The sequence below is a fragment of the Lissotriton helveticus genome, chromosome 9 (genome assembly GCF_964261635.1).
Source record: "Lissotriton helveticus chromosome 9, aLisHel1.1, whole genome shotgun sequence".
NCBI classification, from domain to species: Eukaryota; Metazoa; Chordata; class Amphibia; order Caudata; family Salamandridae; genus Lissotriton; species Lissotriton helveticus.
The window spans coordinates 212,457,505-212,478,640 of record NC_136070.1 but is presented as its reverse complement, the minus strand read 5'-3'; the positions used below and the strand labels follow the sequence as shown (position 1 = coordinate 212,478,640).

The 21,136-nt window shown below is 41.0% G+C and overlaps 1 long non-coding RNA gene across 2 annotated transcripts in view; it reads left to right on the top strand.

Annotated features, from left to right (window-relative positions):
* The window catches only part of LOC144782691 (uncharacterized), a 564,841-nt gene that overhangs the window by 23,454 nt on the left and 520,251 nt on the right, over positions 1 to 21,136 (top strand). For both annotated transcript variants that reach the window (XR_013601208.1, XR_013601209.1), the window contains exon 3: positions 14,011 to 14,040. This is a non-coding gene — a long non-coding RNA (uncharacterized LOC144782691). The remainder of the gene's footprint in view (positions 1 to 14,010; positions 14,041 to 21,136) is intronic.

The following is a 21,136-nucleotide window of genomic DNA, read 5'->3' as shown; positions in this document are numbered from 1 at the left end:
GGAATTAGGACACCTGACTCAAACAAGACTATGCACTGCGCGCTGACAGCGCAAGGGCTACCACTGCCTAGCCGAAAGATGATGTAATGTTTCCTTGTATTTCCATTTATGGCTCGAGCGGTATAATTGCATCGTGCATTTAACGGTGAAGTGAAACAACTGTATTACCTCTGAAACGAAAATTCAATAAAATTTGTTTTAAAAAAAAAATGAAATGCAAGTGGTTGTGACAATGGGCTAAGGGGAGGTGTTCCATCGAAACCTATTGAAGTAATAGTTACGCCAGACAGGGGAGCCCTTGGAACCAAATGTTTGGACAAGGCGATACGAGTAGCTCCTGTATCAACCAGAAACCGATCAGGAGAACCCAAAACATGTGCTGTAACATAGGGACCCGCTTGATCTACTGGAACTTCAACTGATTCCTTACCCCATCCTAGGCAATCCTATGCTTGAACAGAATCATAAAGGTCAGGCTGAACATAATCAGACATTTGATATTGATTCCGTCTATCAAAAACATTTAGCCCATCCTGTGTTTGCACATTAGTATCAAACCGAGCACGATCATTCGTATTTTCCCAAGCCCTGAAAAACCTGAACGATTTCTCATTTGTCCCCGCCCTCGTGAATTATGTTGGGCACGCAACACTGGGCAATCAGCCATCCAATGACCAAATTTCTTAGAATACGCACATTGATTAATAGACAGATTCGTACGAGTATAGGGAGGATTGAAAGATCCATGTCCGCCTCTATCGTAGCCTCTATCATAGCCTCTATCGTAGCCTCTAGAGGGCGGACCATAGACTTGGGCTAACATAACTTTTGTTTTTAAATCTTTAGATTTCTTTTCTTTGTTACCTTTTGCTTCTAATTCTTGACGCTCATAATATTGAGCCATTGTCAAAACAGATGCTGGGGAAGATGTAGTCCAAGAACTTTCACTGGCTTTTAAGCGGCTAGCTATCCCTGGTAACAGATTTGTAACATATTTATCGACAAACAGAAGTCTGCCTGTATCATCCGTCAAAGACTGACCGCTAAAATCATGAAAAGCTTCCTCAAAGCGTGTAAAGAAATCAGAAACCGATTCCTCTACCTTTTGTTTACACAATGCTAAAACAGTCCAATCTATCTTTTTAGGGGGAATAACTGTTTTAAGCTTAGTTAATATTGCTGCAGGGAGATCTAATATTAACTTGTGTGGCTTTTTAGCGGGCTCCCTATCCACATCCAATTGTTCTAAATCCTTCCATTCGGCACCAAGAATAGCCCGATCATCGATTTTACGAACATTCCACCACATATCTGGCGGTAAGATTAAGCCGAAAAATAAATTTATATCAGATAGGGTCATGGTACAGGAATTTATTGCACCTTCAACTTCCTCATAGAAAGCGGCTGGATTTTTACGCGGATCAGGTAATGATGCTTTAAGCGCCATTACATCTGCTCTATTCCAAGGAGTGTACACCCAATTATAAACTAAATACCCTTTAGCATCAGCAGAATTTTTATCATCACTGTCACCCGTTCCTTTAGGAGGAACATACAAGGGTGCGGCTTCTCGCATAGGTCTCATATCGACTGGTATTATCTTATCTGTTCCGAAGATAGAAGACTGCTACACTCCGGACGGATTGGACTGCACGGCTGCGTCTGTTAGCTTTTTCTTCTCCTTCAAGTGAGCCGCCTCAGTTCGTAATTTAACCAACCGTCTAACCATGTCAGCCACCTGAGAGAAAAGAAAAAGACCATCACGAATGTTTTTACAATCAACTGCTACATCATCAGGTTCTATTTTTGGAGAGAATTTCCGAAAGAATTCTACAACTTCTGAAGCAAATGTCTCAGTAAAATATATCTGCTCCTTCTCCGACCAATCCTTCATACTAGCTAAAAGTTCAGGAGCAGAGTCAGTGCCACGTAAGGCTTTACGAGTAACTTGTCTGATCTCACCCGCACGCTGAGCAGACAACATGGATCGCGTGTCCCGCGCTGTTCGTTGATCTGCGTCAGAATCCTCATCGGCTTCGACCGGAGCGGACGGAACGGCATACAGAGGTGGAGGTCGATCTAATAACAAAAAATCATCTTGCGGTTTATTAAGGACAGGATAGAGAGGCTGTCGGACAGGATATTGGCCAGATAACTGCAACCTATGTTCTTTCTCCTCTCTCTCTTTCAATTCTTTCACTTCTTTCGTTCTCAACTCCAACGCTTTCTCATACACATTCTTTCGCTGCTCTTTCTCAATCAACGCTTGCTCACGTTTCGCTTGTTGTCGCACTTCTTTCTCCCACATACGCACGCATTCAAACATATCACGTCTAGATTCCCGCTCAAACATACATTGCTCCACATACTCAATCTTCCGTGCATCAAATGACCCATGCATTGGCCAACGTAATTCAGGATCCTTTTTGGTATATTTATGCCACAACGTGCTGTACATTATGGCAGAAAGACCAAACTTGACATACATGTCTCTATTAGGCGTCCCCTCTGGGGGAGCCGGCTGTGATTCCTCCAATCGGAGGCTAGTACCATTACAAAAGCAACACAACCTTCGAAATGCGCTAAAAGCAGGCATGCCAGAAATAATGCAATATATGAAGTATTATACACAAAGTAGCACTTAAAGTACCTTTAGTACGTTGCGCCGTTCAAATTCAAATCATTGAAGAGAAATCTACACATTGACTGCCTATATGGGTTGCAACACATATATATACCAATTTCTAAATACAAATTAGACTAGTCTTTTCCAAATACAAATATGTCCAGATTCCAAGTTCTAAATTCGACCAAACGGTCACTGCACGGCGGACCAACAGAAGAGATCTCAGTCGAAGACCGGCGCCACCTGGATGGTCAGATCGGAAAGAAGGGAAGAAACACCTTGGGTGCCAAGACTCGGGTCTCTTCTGGCAGCGATCGCGTCCTCAGCGAGGTTCCAAACCTTCGTCACAACCAATCCTTCGGGCATCTGAGTCGCCGATGGGCCCCACGTGTCGGCCGCCAATTTGTCGCGCAGGCCGTAGCCAGACCCGCTAGTGCAAGGGGTTTGCCCTTCTCTGCACGAAGTCCTCAGACCAATAGAAAGAAGTTGGCACAGAAACTGGAATGGAAAACGTAACATTTATTACACCTCATGAGGTGGTGCTACGGTTCAAACAGTGCCCTTCGGTATTGCAAGAAGTAGCACCACGAGCTAAGAAAGCATGGTTTATTTATACCCGCACAGGGGCTCAAAAGAAGGCGGTACAGAGTACAAGAGCACATTTTATGTACATATAAGGTAATATCGAAAGGTACAATCGATCAGTGGGAGGAGCTAACAGTCTTGGGAACTAATCACTACCAGATGTGAACCCTAACGGACAGCGGCAAAGTGGGGGATGCTAAATATAGCTTGTTGCTGGGCAAATTCAAGCACCATGAACAGGAAGATAGGACAAAGCACATGGTCGGTACGAGGCAGCATGTAGCAGACAAAATGGCTGCCATGAACACAAAATGGAGTCTGCTAAATGTCAAGATAACGGCTAGAACTAAGATGTCTTCTGCTAATGCTCAACCTAATCGCTGTCAAATTACAGCACAGGCTTAATGTACATAGGAAGTAGGAGGAAGTAGGAGGCCAGAGTGGTGACAGTCAGCAGGAGGGGCAGTATACATTCAATTGAGTACCAAGGATACTGTAAGATGCAAATAAATGGTTGTTCTCTCAGTGTGATGCAAACCAATTGGAAGAGTTAAGGGCATAATGGGTCTCCTGCAGAAATGCCAACTGAACGGCTTGTCTGGTAAGGCAGGACAGGACCTGTTGTCCATTTTCTGGGTTAGCTAGCCCTCTAAGGTTCCACATCATACATTTCAAGGTTAGCACCCCTGACCCCTTAAATGGCAGTGTCATCTAAACCACGGGTAACTGTATGAACATGTGTGAATGTGTAGAAAAGAAATATGCATAGCTAACTGTATAATCAATACCCTGTATAGAGTAACAGCAAATAACATAGCAAAAAATAACGCACATACTCCACATCGGATAGCAAACAAGTAGTATCCGGTGAATCCCATCGCTTCCCAAACAACAATCAATTAGTTCAAACAATATGAATAGTCCTTGTGCGGAGGCAACACTCAGTGGAGACCGCCTGAATTCCATAACCTTAATGAGAATGTGTACAGCCCTGTTAGGACTGCAAGTCTTGCAGTCTGTGGATGAAGTTCTAGCTTAATGTAAATAGGAAGTAGGAGGCCAGAGTGGTGACAGTCAGCAGGAGGGGCAGTTTACATTCAATTGAGTACCAAGGAATCTTTATAGGTCTGCTCGGTCTAAATGGGGGGAAGTAGCCACTCCCCCACCAGTAGAGGATCCAGATCCAGCCCGATGACACTTCCAGAAGTTTCTGGCCTTAGTAGGCGAATCAAAGACATGTAATTTTCCATTAATCTGAATGCGAAGCGGCGCCTGGTCCAACATAGCATAACTTACATTCGATTTCTGGATTGTGCCCTTAATATATCTGAGTATGTGGTGCACATGCTGTAAAAGAGGGGTAAAGTCTGGAAAAATGCCCTGATATTGGATAGGCCCTTTGCCATGAGCGAGGCGAAGAACTTCATCTCGGGCATGGTAATTGAGGAGCTTGGCAATTAACAATCGAGGGGGTATGTCAGGCACCAGTCGCAGGTTCAGTGAGCTGTGGGCCCGCTCCACTGCAAATGTGTACGAGAATGCCTCCCTGACATAAAAGGTCCTCAAGTAAACACTCAACATATGTGCTAATAGGGCCTGTTTTGGTGGTTTCAGGTAAGCCGGCTATGCAATTAATATTCCACTGCAAATATGCCTCTAAATCTTCTACTTTGGCAGCGTCTGTCTTGAGGAGTAGTTCGGCTCTTTCAAGTCTTTTGGCTGTGCAGGGTTAGCATCTTCCAGATCGGGCAATCACTGCTTGGTGGCACCAATGCATGTCTCATGTGGCTCAAGTTGGCTATGCATGTCCTCCAGTCGAGCAGTCAGCTTGTCAAAACGACTTAAAGCCAGCTCATAACTCCGCAACTATGGCCTTGGCACCATCCAAATGAGGGGCATCCACCCCAGAGGGCCCTGGGAGGTCACCACGGGGATCATCACTTACTCTGCCTGAGGGGTTTTAGATGTGTCAAAGACAAGCGAGCAGGTGTAATTTGAGGAAGGAAACATATTTTAAAAAGGAAGCTCACAACAATACAACGCCACTAGTGGAAGTAGGTATCCAGACCCCAGAGCCCTTGACCAAAGTAGTGTGCCCACCTCAGGTCAGCAGTACAACAGCAACAGGAGACACCACCAGGAATTAACTACCAATGAAGAGGACGGTGCTGTGGAAAAAGTACTACTGGCAAAGTAAAGTAAATGCACTTCAGTGCATGATAGCAGCCCAGGTATTTTCATGCTTGGATCTGTAGCCTTTGGGATCGATCAGCCCCAACTGGAATGCAGGGCAGCCACGTGGCCCAAATAATCATGCCAATGCATAAGGCAATTATGGGGACCCCTCACAACCAATCACAGTTAATGGCATCGGCCGTCAGGCCTGCAGCGCAGCAACGTCCTCCAATACCTCCCGGCACAGGCAGAGTACGCACTGTCACCAGCTCTGTAGAAAAGTGTCAGCACATAAAAAAATGTGTACTCATCATTATGTAAGAAAAAATAAAGGTCCAAAGAAAGACCAGCTCTTGGGCTTCTACCCAGTTTTACCCTGCTCTCTCAAGGAAGCCCACTGTTTCCGAATTAGTCGTTGCGTTGCACAGTACTTTAGACAATGAAGACATACATGCATAAAGACCTCACCAACTATACTTATTTAAAAATACTTAAAACACTTTATTCAAAGTTCTTACAATCATAGATAATGCACATTTGATATAAAAATTAATAAAACCATATGTTTAAAACAGTTTCCTCGTCTTTTTTGTTCGAGAAAAAGATTAAAATTAATCTTTATACATGAAAAAAAACACACATCATCAGATTTTTCAAAAATATACAGGAAATCACACTATTCGTGGGTGTCCAGTTTATCAAAAGTTGTCGACGCAGCGTTTCGGTGTATTATGATATCACCTTCATCAGGACAAGACAGTTCTATACAAAGGAAACATACAGTTGGAGGCCTTTACATTATTAATTTACATATATTCTCTTTTTTTCGAGGATTAATTACAGTACTGTTGGGCTGATCACATTAAAATCATTGATAGTCATTAGTCATAACAGTATAACAGTGTGGGGCGTTTTTAATGCTCAATCGCTTCCTGATTTTAAGTTGGAGAGAGGGTAACAAAGGGAAGAGGAGCATTGTAATAAATACTACTCATTGTTATGAGGAGGATGGTCAGGCCAGCTTAATATGCATACCTGGAGGACGTGGTACAACCTCTCTTCTGGATTAGAGGTGAATTCTTCAAAGTATCTCAAAGGATACAAAGCTCTGATGTTGCTCGATTGGATGTCACAATAATTTCTGTGAACGCACATACATTTAAGTAAAAAAAACTAAACTCATAAGGGGTCAGATTTTAATTACAGGCACCGTTTTATACAGGTTCTATCAGAGATGTGGACTGTTAAATTACCTGTCTGTTTTGAAAGCCAAATAGTGAGGATGTTACTGGAGGGGCGCCACCGTTCTTTGTTTAGGGGCGTGATATTTCCTAAAGAGAGAATACGTGTGCTTAGCTCCCTGCTGTTGGTCATGATATCAGACCCTAAGTTATTTTACAAAACTGGATGCCATTATTATTGGTAGCCCGTTATCACTCACCTTTAATAAAAGGTTCTATGACACATTGATGCAGCGTGGCTAGATTCTTTCAATTTTCAGTCAGCGCTGGTTTAGCGTCTTTTTTCAATTCAGACCTGTGTTGGGGAAAGATCAAATTTGTCTCTTCCTTCAGATTTTATACCTCTATTTCACAATTTAGTTGTCCACCTTTTTTAATTAATAGAGCTTGCTATACTAGTCATTGTGGACGTCTCTCGGTGTGCACGCTCATTTACTGGGTGCCTCTTTGTCGTAGTATTACTGCGCAATTGTCACAGCGTGGCTTTAGGTTACCACTATTTACCGGATCAATAACTTTACAACGTTGTGGTATACAGTGTTAAATTTAATTCATGCCGCCTCAACGGGTTTGGCGCGACCACACGGATAGTCTGGACGCTTTTTGTACATCGTTACAAGGATGTGTACCACCAGTCTTTTTTTGACCAAAATTAAGAATGGCCCTTTATAACTTGGACGCATCTTCCATTTGCATTGACTTCGGCATACTATCAATAACAGTACATTGTGAGCCAGCTAGTTTGTAGTCATTACACTCGGCGGATTCTAGAGAGTTTTTAGCTACTTTACAGACTATTAAGCCGGCTCTCTCGGGGAAAAAACAGTTGCGGCGGCTCTTACCTTTTTTCTTAATGTCGGCCTCCCTGCATCCCTCACAGCTCCTCGTCTTCGATTCAACCAGTTGTTTTTGGGCTTTTGGTCGCGTCTTCGTTATTTAAACAAATTATCGCGGTACTTCACGGGGATTACCTCCCGTGAGATGGGTTTCACGTGATACTAATAGATTGACGTTTACTTCATCTGCGTTAGGACCACTCTAGTAGTTCTTTTTGGTGTCTCTGTTATTGATCGTCATCACTCTGCTGCTTGTTTTTTGAACTACAGATGTAGTTTACCATTACGTTTTCTACTTACGTGGATCACGAGTGTTGTGGCGCGTGCTACAATTCTATCGTTAGGGTCATGTTAATTTAAGCGTGCAGTTCGCCTCTAAAGACTATTCGTATGTTAAAACTATTCCTGTCTAAAGTTCAGGTTTTATGGTATCTCGTACATTATAGGATCCTTTCCCAATCTTCTTTTGAATTCAGGCCATCTCTGACTGAATAAAATTTTGACATAAAAAATTGTTCACGTCTCTTCCTTTTCACATCCATATTGCCTCCTCTGCTGCTTTGAGAAGTCAGTTCAAGCCCACACCATCTGATGTCATTTATGCCATGTCCTGCTGTGTTCCAATGGTCCACCAGGGGGGCACCCAGTTTTTGGCATCGGATCGCTGATTTATGTTCATTAAGTCTCAGTCTAATCTCTCGAGACGTCTCTCCTATGTATACATATTCGCATGGGCATTTAATTAAATATACCATATTCTTAGTCCTGCAGTTAATAAATGATTTAATTCTGTCTTTTGTTTTTTTGTATTCTATGCAATCACCTTTGATGATATGGGCACAGTTGGTACAGTTACTGCATGGGAACGTCCCTTGTGGGAACGGTTTACTATCAATCGTTGATTGCTTATTTTTGTTTTCTTCTCGATAGGTATGCACTAGACTGTTTTTAATCGTTCGATTGCGTCGAAACGCAAACATGGGTTTATCAACTTTCTCTTTATTCTTTTTGCTCACCAAATTCCAATTGCGGTTAATTATGTTTTTTACTTTGTTGCTAATTCCGCTGTAACTGTACCAACTGTGCCCATATCATCAAAGGTGATTGCATAGAATACAAAAAAACAAAACACAGAATTAAATCATTAGATTAGACTGAGACTTAATGAACATAAATCAGCGATCCGATGCCAAAAACTGGGTGCCCCCCTGGTGGACCATTGGAACACAGCAGGACATGGCATAAATGACATCAGATGGTGTGGGCTTGAACTGACTTCTCAAAGCAGCAGAGGAGGCAATATGGATGTGAAAAGGAAGAGACGTGAACAATTTTTATGTCAAAATTTTATTCAGTCAGAGATGGCCTGAATTCAAAAGAAGATTGGGAAAGGATCCTATAATGTACGAGATACCATAAAACCTGAACTTTAGACAGGAATAGTTTTAACATACGAATAGTCTTTAGAGGCGAACTGCACGCTTAAATTAACATGACCCTAACGATAGAATTGTAGCACGCGCCACAACACTCGTGATCCACGTAAGTAGAAAACGTAATGGTAAACTACATCTGTAGTTCAAAAAACAAGCAGCAGAGTGATGACGATCAATAACAGAGACACCAAAAAGAACTACTAGAGTAGACCTAACGCAGATGAAGTAAACGTCAATCTATTAGTATCACGTGAAACCCATCTCGCGGGAGGTAATCCCCGTGAAGTACCGCGATAATTTGTTTAAATAACAAAGACGCGACCGAAAGCCCAAAAACAACTGGTTGAATCAAAGACGAGGAGCTGTGAGGGACGCAGGGAGCCCGACATTAAGAAAAAAGGTAAGAGCCGCCGCAACTGTTTTTTCCCCGAGAGAGCCGGCTTAATAGTCTGTAAAGTAGCTAAAAACTCTCTAGAATCCGCCGAGTGTAATTACTACAAACTAGCTGGCTCACAATGTACTGTTATTGATAGTATGCCGAAGTCAATGCAAATGGAAGATGCGTCCAAGTTATAAAGGGCCATTCTTAATTTTGGTCAAAAAAAGACTGGTGGTACACATCCTTGTAACGATGTACAAAAAGCGTCCAGACTATCTGTGTGGTCGCGCCAAACCCGTTGAGGCGGCATGAATTAAATTTAACACTGTATACCACGACGTTGTAAAGTTATTGATCCGGTAAATAGTGGTAACCTAAAGCCACGCTGTGACAATTGCGCAGTAATACTACGACAAAGAGGCACCCAGTAAATGAGCGTGCACACCGAGAGACGTCCACAATGACTAGTATAGCAAGCTCTATTAATTAAAAAAGATGGACAACTAAATTGTGAAATAGAGGTATAAAATCTGAAGGAAGAGACAAATTTGCTCTTTCCCCAACACAGGTCTGAATTGAAAAAAGACGCTAAACCAGCGCTGACTGAAAATTGAAAGAATCTAGCCACGCTGCATCAATGGGTCATAGAACCTTTTATTAAAGGTGAGTGATAACGGGCTACCAATAATAATGGCATCCAGTTTTGTAAAATAACTTAGGGTCTGATATCATGACCAACAGCAGGGAGCTAAGCACACGTATTCTCTCTTTAGGAAATATCACGCCCCTAAACAAAGAACGGTGGCGCCCCTCCAGTAACATCCTCACTATTTGGCTTTCAAAACAGACAGGTAATTTAACAGTCCACAACTCTGATAGAACCTGTATAAAACTGTGCCTGTAATTGAAATCTGACCCCTTATGAGTTTAGTTTTTTTACTTAAATGTATGTGCGTTCACAGAAATTATTGTGACATCCAATCGAGCAACATCGGAGCTTTGTATCCTTTGAGATACTTTGAAGAATTCACCTCTAAACCAGAAGAGAGGTTGTACCACGTCCTCCAGGTATGCATATTAAGCTGGCCTGACCATCCTCCTCATAACAATGAGTAGTATTTATTACAATGCTCCTCTTCCCTTTGTTACCCTCTCTCCAACTTAAAATCAGGAAGCGATTGAGCATTAAAAACGCCCCACACTGTTATACTGTTATGACTAATGACTATCAATGATTTTAATGTGATCAGCCCAACAGTACTGTAATTAATCCTTGAAAAAAAGAGAATATATGTAAATTAATAATGTAAAGGCCTCTAACTGTATGTTTCCTTTGTATAGAACTGTCTTGTCCTGATGAAGGTGATATCATAATACACCGAAACGCTGCGTCGACAACTTTTGATAAACTGGACACCCACGAATAGTGTGATTTCCTGTATATTTTTGAAAAATCTGATGATGTGTGTTTTTTTTCATGTATAAAGATTAATTTTAATCTTTTTCTCGAACAAAAAAAGACGAGGAAACTGTTTTAAACATATGGTTTTATTCATTTTTTTAATCAAATGTGCATTATCTATGATTGTATGAACTTTGAATAAAGTGTTTAAGTATTTTTAAATAAGTATAGTTGGTGAGGTCTTTATGCATGTATGTCTTCATTGTCTAAAGTACTGTGCAACGCAACAACTAATTCGGAAACAGTGGGCTTCCTTGAGAGAGCAGGGTAAAACTGGGTAGAAGCCCAAGAGCTGGTCTTACTTTGGACCTTTGTTTTTTCTTACACTATTCACTCCTGGTCCCTGATTGAACCTATAAGGAGTCCTCCCATCTCTTTATTACTTTACTCATCATTATGGCCCGGAGGTAGCTGTGATGCAGCTCAGGGTATGCTTTCCTGCCTTCAGTGGGTGCTCCTGTGCCCACATCAAACTTCAAGGTCGCAGGAATTCCCAATCTCAAGTTTAGGTCTGCCTTTGTGCATGACCGCGGCCCCATCCTCGGGTTCGCCTGTGACCCCTGTCATCACAGGACCTCCAAGGGCCATGTTAGGTCAAAGTGAGTTCAGGCAGCATCTCCTCCACAGCACCCAATCAGACGCAGAGTGGCCCAGGCTCTACCAAAGGATGGGCCACACTGCCTCACTCGGCAGCAGCCACAATAGAGCTGGGAAGCGGAGAGAGTCTGTGTACATTTTGCAGCAGTTCCAGAGCTTCGTTGTCAAGCGGCCATCTTGGTGCGCAGCCTGGCCATGCCCCCAAATACAGACAGCACTTTATCTCAATCTTATTTACGATGGCTCACACCTTAATATTGCAACAATGGAGAACTCAGTTGGTTCCCTCACTCCAAAGCTGGTGAACTAAAATGTTAAGGACTAAACAGTTTGAAGAAGCATATGGGAAAATAGTAAGGAGTTTCAGGAGCTATACAGATACCTGGCAGCATTTTGGTAACCCCTTGAACTTGTCTGTGGCATAAAATCTTTCAAGTTGATTGGGTTGTGCATAAAAGGGTACAATGAATCATATGTTTATGAATACCAATTGTACAATTTCTGAGGCTAAGACGGAATTGCACAGAAATCAAAATGTATAAAGAACATGCTCAGATACTGAGCCATACATTCAGAGAGAGAAACGAAATGGAAAAAATATTCACGAGTGCAAGGAAAACAGATTTGAATAACAATAGAGAGGCTCTATTAGAAACATGCAAAAAAAAGCAAGAATTTAGACCCATCTGTGTAGCTACGTGTACCCCCATTTCCAACTCCGTAAAAAAGCTGGTCATGAGACACTCGGGGATACTAAACACCCAAAATCTGAAGATGTCCTGACCTATATTTGTGTTTAAATGCAGTCAGAACATCAGAGATGTGGTTGTCCACACAAGCCCTAAAAGGAAGAGAGTGGAGCCACAAGAGAAATTCTGAAACTCCATCCACCCACGGGGCACCATCCATGTGGAGTATGTACATTCACAAAGAAATGTACCAAGGTGGATGAGGGCCTTTCCTCACCATGGAAATAAAAACATCTAACAAACTGCAGATCAAACAATTTGCCAATTGTATGTGCCAAAATGCCCTTGTGGTCTCCTGTATATAGGGATGACCTCACAAAAAGTAAGTGAGGATAACAGAACATCAAGGCACAATCAGATGAAAAAAAGAGAATACCAAACTGACAGGACATTTCATAGAAAGACAACATATCAAAAACGGCATGGAAAGGTACGTTCTGGAAAAATTGGAACAGAGAAACACCGACACCACAAGAACACTGTTCAAATTTGAACAACAATGGGTATATTGACCCCGAACTGAGTCAAAGAGTTTAAATGATGATATACCATGGGGCTCATTAAATAGAAGGTAGCAGTACACAGGGTGAACAGGAAGGTTTTGCCAGCACATGGTTTCCAGACTTTCATTTGATGTTTGAAAATGAGCCTACCTGAAAAAATGCAAGGCATTTTCCTAACCTAGTGAACCTGTGGGAGGCGATGTGTAATGGATCCAAATCCTAATAATAATTATACATTTCTATACACTATTACCCCAGTGAGGACCAGTCTACCACACAAAAATCTTTCTTCCATAATACAGATGCCCCAAGAACCTATAGCTATCTAAGCAGTAGTTTAGTGATGAGGACCTTATGCCACATATTGTGTCTCTAAGTCTCTGGAATTTGTTAATGAAGATACATATTCTTCTGGGGTAATAAACCTGGTTCTATGCCGCATCGCCTGCTCCAATAGCCTGAATTTTCTCTCGTACACATATGTATGTGCTCAAGGCTTCTGGGGAAATGCCCCCAAGTTGACATTTGAAGGAGGCGCAATATGCGGGTATGTCCAGGACCGGGACCCTCCAACATAGAAGCATGCTAAGTGGGGTTCCCCTTTCTGGTCTTGGACTTCTTACCTACCCCCCCCCAGATATGGCCTGCAAGCACAGGTGCAAAGGCTCAACTAGCACACTGACTAATCGTGTTCTGGAAGTTTTAAAGCTGGGGCATCTAGGCGGAAGGCCACAACACTAGACAGCTGTTTCGAAGGGGCATGTTAGGAGACAAGTGGGTTCTCTACCTTGACAAAGTGAGTCTTGTACCGTGTGAAAAGAGGAGAGTCAAAGCATGCAGCTATTCAAGAAGCAGTAGACTGGGTATATCATTATCTCTGGAAATTGTTCCTATTACAAGAGAGAACATGGGTGTTGATTTATGTGTTGCAAATTTTATCCAAACTGCTTTTTTTCCTATATAACTAACACAACATACTTTGCCTAACATTCTTGTACTAACCACAGCAGGGGAATATTACCGGTAACCATTTTCAATAGAGATGGTATCTCTCTAATCACTGGTTTATTTATGTATTGGTGACTCAAGAGTGTGACTACAGGAGAGACCCACCTGGAATAGACCATGAATGCCCTAGCTAAATAGCTCTAGATATTTGTTTGTCTGCTTTCTTCATTTGATCTCCATATCATCACATGAAATACACTAGGCTGATTGTATATTTCACCTCAGCTTATATATAGTCTACTCATTCAATCACAGGTCTGTGATTTGTTGTCATATAGTGCTAAATATTGTATATTGTTATTGGTTAAATCAACTGACTTATTGGTCGTGCACTGTGCTAATTTAATTCACCTTTGACTCTTTGTTGATCTATTACATGAATAACATTTATGCTGCTTTTGTGTTTATCCTAGGTCATATCTTACTATGACACCAGTTGAGAGGTAGGTCCTCTCTTTACATCTAAGCTTACCCAGCAATTACTATTTGCAGTGTAGAGGGCATCAACATAGCCCTCATGAATGCCTTAGACCCATGGCTGAATAGGGGCAGACACATGTTGGCATAAATACTATACATTGACTCATAGAGGCCATTATACCTTCGTATTCCTCTTGTATTCACCCTTTGGTAATATTTTTAACTAACCAGGTATACCATCCAATTAATACTTTAGTGGTTTATCCTGAGTTTTTTTTTTTAAATGCATGAATGAGACCTAAATCATTGTCCAGAAAGAAAAAACTATTCTAAGAACTCCCTCAGAAAAGCCCATTCTGAGGTTGAGTCCGCCCTGGTAATAATATCTCACGAGGGTGGGACAAGGTGGCAAATAATGAAGCATGTCACATTACGTGAGTGAGTCATCCTCATCCAGTTCTAGGAATTACCTTGAAAGTATATACAGAGCATCACACAGAGAACCCTTTGGGTCTCTGTCAATGAACTGCTGACCTGTTGACTAATCAGATAGCCGCTTTCTGAGCGCATAATGCACATTTTGTGTTTGTATGAATACATTAGGGTGACATTTCTTTTATCGAGATGGCAGCATCAACCAATGGTTACAGTTGCACACATTTCTAGACCTAGGCATCAGGAATAATATGCACCAGCACTTTTTTATAATATTTTAGGTACAAGTTTAATGTCTCATTGTTAACAAATTGTACTGTGAAGCACTAGCACTTTTTGATTTCAAAACATGTTTATTGTATATCTTTTCCAATGCTTGGAATGAATTATTCCTATGCATTAAGGTGAAGGAACAAACACTAAAACAACAAGAGCCATCCACAATGTTGAATAGTCACGGTACCATGGTCAATGGAGACTGAAAAAAAGTGTGTCTGGTGATCGAACACCACCGGCTATCACTGAAGAGACTGAGTCAAGTAGAGCAAGTGACACAGAGGAGCATCAACAAAAACAGATCAAAACGAGGGAGGAGCCTTGGCAAATGTATTGTGCATCTGAATGGAATTTAACTGCTACGTATATCAAGTGCTGAATGTGTCAGTGGATGGGCTGTGTGACTTGAAATCTGAACTGTTTTAACCACCATGATGTCGCTCTAAAAAAAGATCTGGATGAAGCTGCAAAGAAACAAAAGTTTGAAAGCCTTTTGAGAAAATATTGATTGAAAAAGTGCAAAAAACTATTATAAAGTATTCCTTTTTGTTTCAAGAAGATTTACTTAGGCCCAAGGCTGCAGGAGAAGAGTAATGATACCATTTTAGATGAAAACGAAGTTGAGTTGAGGTTGACTGTACAAATAGTTTTGATATTAATCCCTTCAATGCTGCCGTCGTTTGGACATTGGCCGACAGCAGCACTACTTCGCTGGTGCTGCCTTAGGCCAATGGCCGACACGGCCACGCCCGTTTTTTAAAACGGCTGCACTGCCGTGAAATCGCGGAAGCAGCAACGGGTTAAAGAGACTGTGTATAAGAGGCTATTTAAAGCAAACAAACTACTTAAGAAAACTGCTTGAGAAAATGTGAATTGAACTTCTGACTAATTTCTGTACTTTTTTGCTTAAATGATCTGACTGCAGACAAATATGTGTTGCCTTAGAAATAGATGTAAGCTTGTTATGGGTATTTTCTTATAAGTCTATAGGTAAGTATATAGGTGAGACCACTGTGAATAATTGTATTCAAATTATGACTTAGTGCTAGTAAAACAAATATAGCCACCTTGAAACTATTTTAGACCATTCACGCCTATAGATAGTGTTAAGGATTATGAAAACAATTTAACCTGCTTAATGAGACCTTTGAGAACGTATTTATTATGACTTTAGAGGGAAGAAATACTAACATTCCACATACTAAGAATAGGAGTTTACTTTGTTTTTGAACAGGATGCATATATCCCGTTGGGAGGAGAGTTGCTATTTAGCTATATTGTTTCCTAAGATGTATCATGTATATAGTATAGATGCTTTAGCAATGACACAACCAGAAAGACCCACGCACAATGCAGAAAATGGAAATCAATTATTGAGAGCCCTTTTTGGCCGGTTATACCACTGGTAGGATTCATAACAAATTATGGAAAGACCAGAAAGCTTTCAACATTTGTCAACAAACCAGCACTTCTAAAGCTTTTTCAGTTGGAAACACAGAATTAGTATCTAATAGATATATGGTTTAACAAAATCACTTAGCATTAGACATTTTGCTTGCAGAAAAAGCGATGCCTGGACGATGCTGAAAGTTTAGCACTGCTGTTTGTAGATCCCAGAATAAAGTCAGAAAAAACGAGAATTTGCAAAGAACATTTCTGATTTCGAATCTGGATTGTTATCATCAGAAACACCTAGGCCCAGATGTAGGTAATAGCAACTTACCGAATGGTAAATACAGAATTTTATCGATTCGGTATTTACTAATTGGTAATTGCTATGTAGGTAAAAAATTCGGTAAAAATACCGAATCAGTATTTGCCATTGATTCCTATGGGCCTTGAAGCCCATAGGATTCAATAGCAAATACCGATTTGGTAATTACCGAATCGGTAAAGTTACGGATTTTACAAGGGGGACAGGGTGTCACTTTGACACACTGTTGCACCCCTGTTTCTGGCTTGTGTGCCATGTGACACACAGACATGCCCTTAGGGCATGTCTGTGTGCCACATGGCACAGGTGTACATGCACAGATGTGCATGTACACTGGAATTCGTTATTTACCATGTAAAACTAATCGGTAATGGCCTGTGGCACTGTTTTCAGTGCCACCTACATCTGTATTTACCGATTCGGTAAATTTACCGATTCGGTATTTTACAGAATAGGTAAATTTACCGAATCGGTAAATATACTGATTCTGTAAATTAAGCCTATCTACATGCCAAATCCCAAATACCGGTCGGTAATGGCCGAAATTGGCCGATACCGACCGGTAATTGGCGACCTACATCGGGCCCCTAGTTTCTTAGAAAACATCAGAAAGGGAATTAAAACAATTGGAAATTGGTGTGCCACTGCTGCAGGGGGAATTTTGAAAGATATTGTCATGAAATAAAAATAATACGGCTTTACTTATTCTTCTTGTTTGCTTTATTCAAAGGTTGTAGATAATCCATTGACAAAATAAAGAATAGGGTAATGTGTAAAAGAACAGAGAGAAAAATATCATTGAATGATCGTATTATTAAAGAACACAGAAAGTCAAACACATTTAAACGTTTGAAAAGAGTGAAGAGAAGACATAATTGAAGATGAGAGGGAGCTCTAACCGATTCACATGTGAAAATGGGATGGTTAACCCCTTGCATGCTGCGCTCATTTTCGTGCTGCTTGGGTGATCTAAATAGTGGGTGGGATGCGGACGGCTCCGGCCCGTCCCCTGCACACACACACACCGTGACGTATGATGGCCGGGAGCCCTCCGAGGCATACAAGGGGTTAAGATAAAAAACATCAGAGGGAGGAATTTAAGAGGCATTTTTAGCAAAAGGCAAAATATTATAATTAATATATGTGTGCAATATTAACATACAGACTTAATGAACAAATGTGGTTCAAAATGTGCACAATTGTAGTAAATAGTTATACTTACTCATACTAGGACTCGAAATGTTCAACATCCAAGGTTCATTGACCGTTTGGGTGGAGAACAGTGGGGATTAGCCCTGTGTGTGATAGTAAGCCAAGTTTTATATTAAGCTGATTCCTGCTCCAGAACCTGCATGAGTGCAGTACGAGGGATGTCTCTATATAAGGTGTGCAGTGTGAATGTGGGGTTCTTCTATGTTATGTCTTTGTGTGCAGAACTGTACAAGACCAAACATATTGGCCTTTGTCAATGGCATTTAGAATTAATGCTTTGACTTGCAGTAATGCAGTACAGGGAATGGAAATATAACAGCGTTTATGTGAGAAAGGTAGCGTGTTTTGATACAGCAGATGCAGACTCTGACGAAGTAGGTTGAGCAGTGTTGTGGGCAGGTGACAGACTGAGATGTCAGCCTAGTGACGGGCCACAGTTTCTTTGCTTGCACTCAAGCCCATTGCAACTTATCTATGCCACTGATGGTGGCAGCATTAAAGTTTGAAAGAACATTCTTGGCACCAAATGTTTCAGACTAATTCCACAATCTCTACCATTCTCTCTGGAAATTAATGGAATTAATCTTGGCAATGCTAAAAAAAATGCAAACATGGAGACCCCCTCGAGGCTTTAACCAACAAATGAAAAGCAAACACCATATCCCCATAGAAAGACAATGGAAATACAAATTATAAAAAACTAGAAGAAGACTACACCAACTGCCACAGTACAATGAAGTGTGTACTACAGGGTCTAGTCATAGGCAGTGCCCCAAACATTCCTAAAGAGGACCGCGATTGGAAGCAACCTGAATTTAAGCTGTGACGTCCACAAGGTATGCAGCCTTGGAAATAAATCTGTCAGCGATCACCCAAAACATCAAGCTCTTATTTTCAGTGTCACAAAACCTTACTCACATCCTGTTACATATCACAATAATCATCAGAAAGATACCATTGTAAATGTGCGAGTAAGAACGACAGACAGAAGCCAAACATAATTCAGCAAGAACACAACAAATGGGCAAGGTGGTCTTTGGCCAAACCAGAATAATGAAATTCAGCTTACGATCAGACCAGAGAGCCAAAAGGGAAAGCTCAGAAATAGCTTACAAAGTGCCTCTATATGGTCCTTTTACCACGTATATCCACCTTAAATTTAGAAATGTTGGCATTAGAGAGGGAAATTCATGTGCTTGGAAATTGAACAGGCCACGAAAAAGAGTTTAACACAGACATTCATACTCCACACTGCAGAGATGAATGCTCTATGCCCAGTGTAAACACTGAGAACAATAAATCTGAATTGGACAATGGCACGAAGGCTAATAAAGGTAAGGAATTTCTCTGTGAGGAAATGTATTCCTAAATGGAAACCCAGTGGAGTATTTTCTAAAAAAATGAATGTGAACTGACACTTTAACCAAGTTACCTAAAACCCCCCCAGAAAACATAAGTTACTGTAGGACGCCAATGCTCAAAGCAAGGGCATGTAGTGAAAATCTTTCAAATAGCAACTTACTGTCTACCATGAAGAAAGAGGGAAGATTTTCTTCGAGAAAGAATATGAATAAACAAACAAACTAGAAGATAGTGCCATGAAAATAATTGACATTCAGATTGTGACATGGCACCTCTGCAGTTCACACTGTTAAAACAGCTTCATTCTAGTAGATACTGGAATTTCCAACCTAATAGACTATCGGCCACATGCATCAAAGTGCCCATTTGCGATTTCTTAATTGCGAAAATTAAGGAATCGCAATTAAGAAATCGCAAATTGGGATGCATTACAAAATCGCATTTTTTTTTGCGATTTCTTATTTTTCCTTAATTGCGATTCACAAATTGCGAATCACAATTAAGGAAAACCCTTCCCATTGATTCCTATGGGCCAAGAGGCCCATAGGAATCAATGGGAAGGCATTTACAATTTGCGATTTTCAATTTGCGAATCGCAAATTGAAAATGCAATTTCAAGGGTGCAGGGGGGGGTCCAAAGAACCCCTCCCTGCACCCCTGAAATTAAACTTAAGTGCAATTTACACACACACATGTCCCAAGGACATGTGTGTGTGTAAAATGCAACTTTCAAAAATGCATTTTTGTGCACGTTTGAAGGTTTTCGGTAAATTAGCATGAGGTTCAACCTCGTGCTAATTTACCACTTTCAAATTGAAAATTCGCAAATTAAAAATGATCATGCATTGCATTTAAGAAATCTGAAATTGCGATTTCTTAAATGCAATTGCAATTTTAGAAATCGCAACATGATTGCGATTCCTAAAATTGCGAAATACATGATGCATCCCAATTTTGATAATTGCATTCGCAAACGGCCGAAAAATGCGATTCGCACCGTTTGCAAATGCATTTATCGTTGATGCATGTGCCTGTATATGATTAAAACCATCCCCTTGCAAGTCTGATTTCATCATCTAAAATTATACTGGTCCTAAACTCACGATAAAATACTTGGTAACTAAAATCTCAACCTGCCTTTGCTTTAGGGCCAAACACCAGTGTAATATCTTCTGCCTCCACTCAACTGAAGAATCATCAAATAAGTAAAAATACTAGTAGGGATCAATTAAACGACTTGTGAGCCAGAGAACCAACTAGTGGCTGTTAAAATGTATAACTAGAAAAACAATATCTCCCACCCCAATAGTAGGTAAAAGTCTAGGCAAAAATACAATACAAAGTCAGGCTGACTAGTAGAATTAAGCCATTTTGTTCCCGAAAAAACAATTAACATATGGGGTCAAACACTTTGATTATGTACTGGAATGTGGACAGTATTCCACAATAATCAGGCAAAACCGACTTATTGAAATATTTAACTTGCCATGATATAATAGTTCTCAAAAAATCGTGGAATTCAAACCCTGGACAATACCAGCTTATACTAACCTTTCAAATTGCAAAACAGACGTGGCAAAAACAAGAAACAGCAGTAGTTTACATATATCATGTGGGATGGAAATATGTTGCACAACTAAGGTGAGAGACAACATCTATTATTAAACTATTGGATAAAATAACACAAATGGCCGTATTACCTAGTTGGGCAGACTTGCATCCACCTGACAATGTATCGGTATGGGACCACCCGACCATTTGTCAGCATTTCTGCATACCTAATTACAATGTGACCGCTTGCGCTGTGGCCATAAACTGGGCGTAGTACAAGCTCCCTCATAGAGGGATTGGAGTTTATGTGAATCCCTGCACTGTGTGGCAGGCACCTCTCAGTGCCTGCCACACATGCCCCCTCGTCCCCCAAACAGAGGCTGCAGGTTGAAGGGGGCCCTGCTAAGGGGACCCCTATGTCGCTTTCCAACAGGCTTTCGATGTCGGAAATAGATAGATAGTTAGATCAGCTGCACTGATTTGCCTTACATGCACTCGAATTGGGCAGCTTGACATGTTCATATATTTAAAATACGCCAAATGGGTTATAGCCAATATATTCTCAAAAT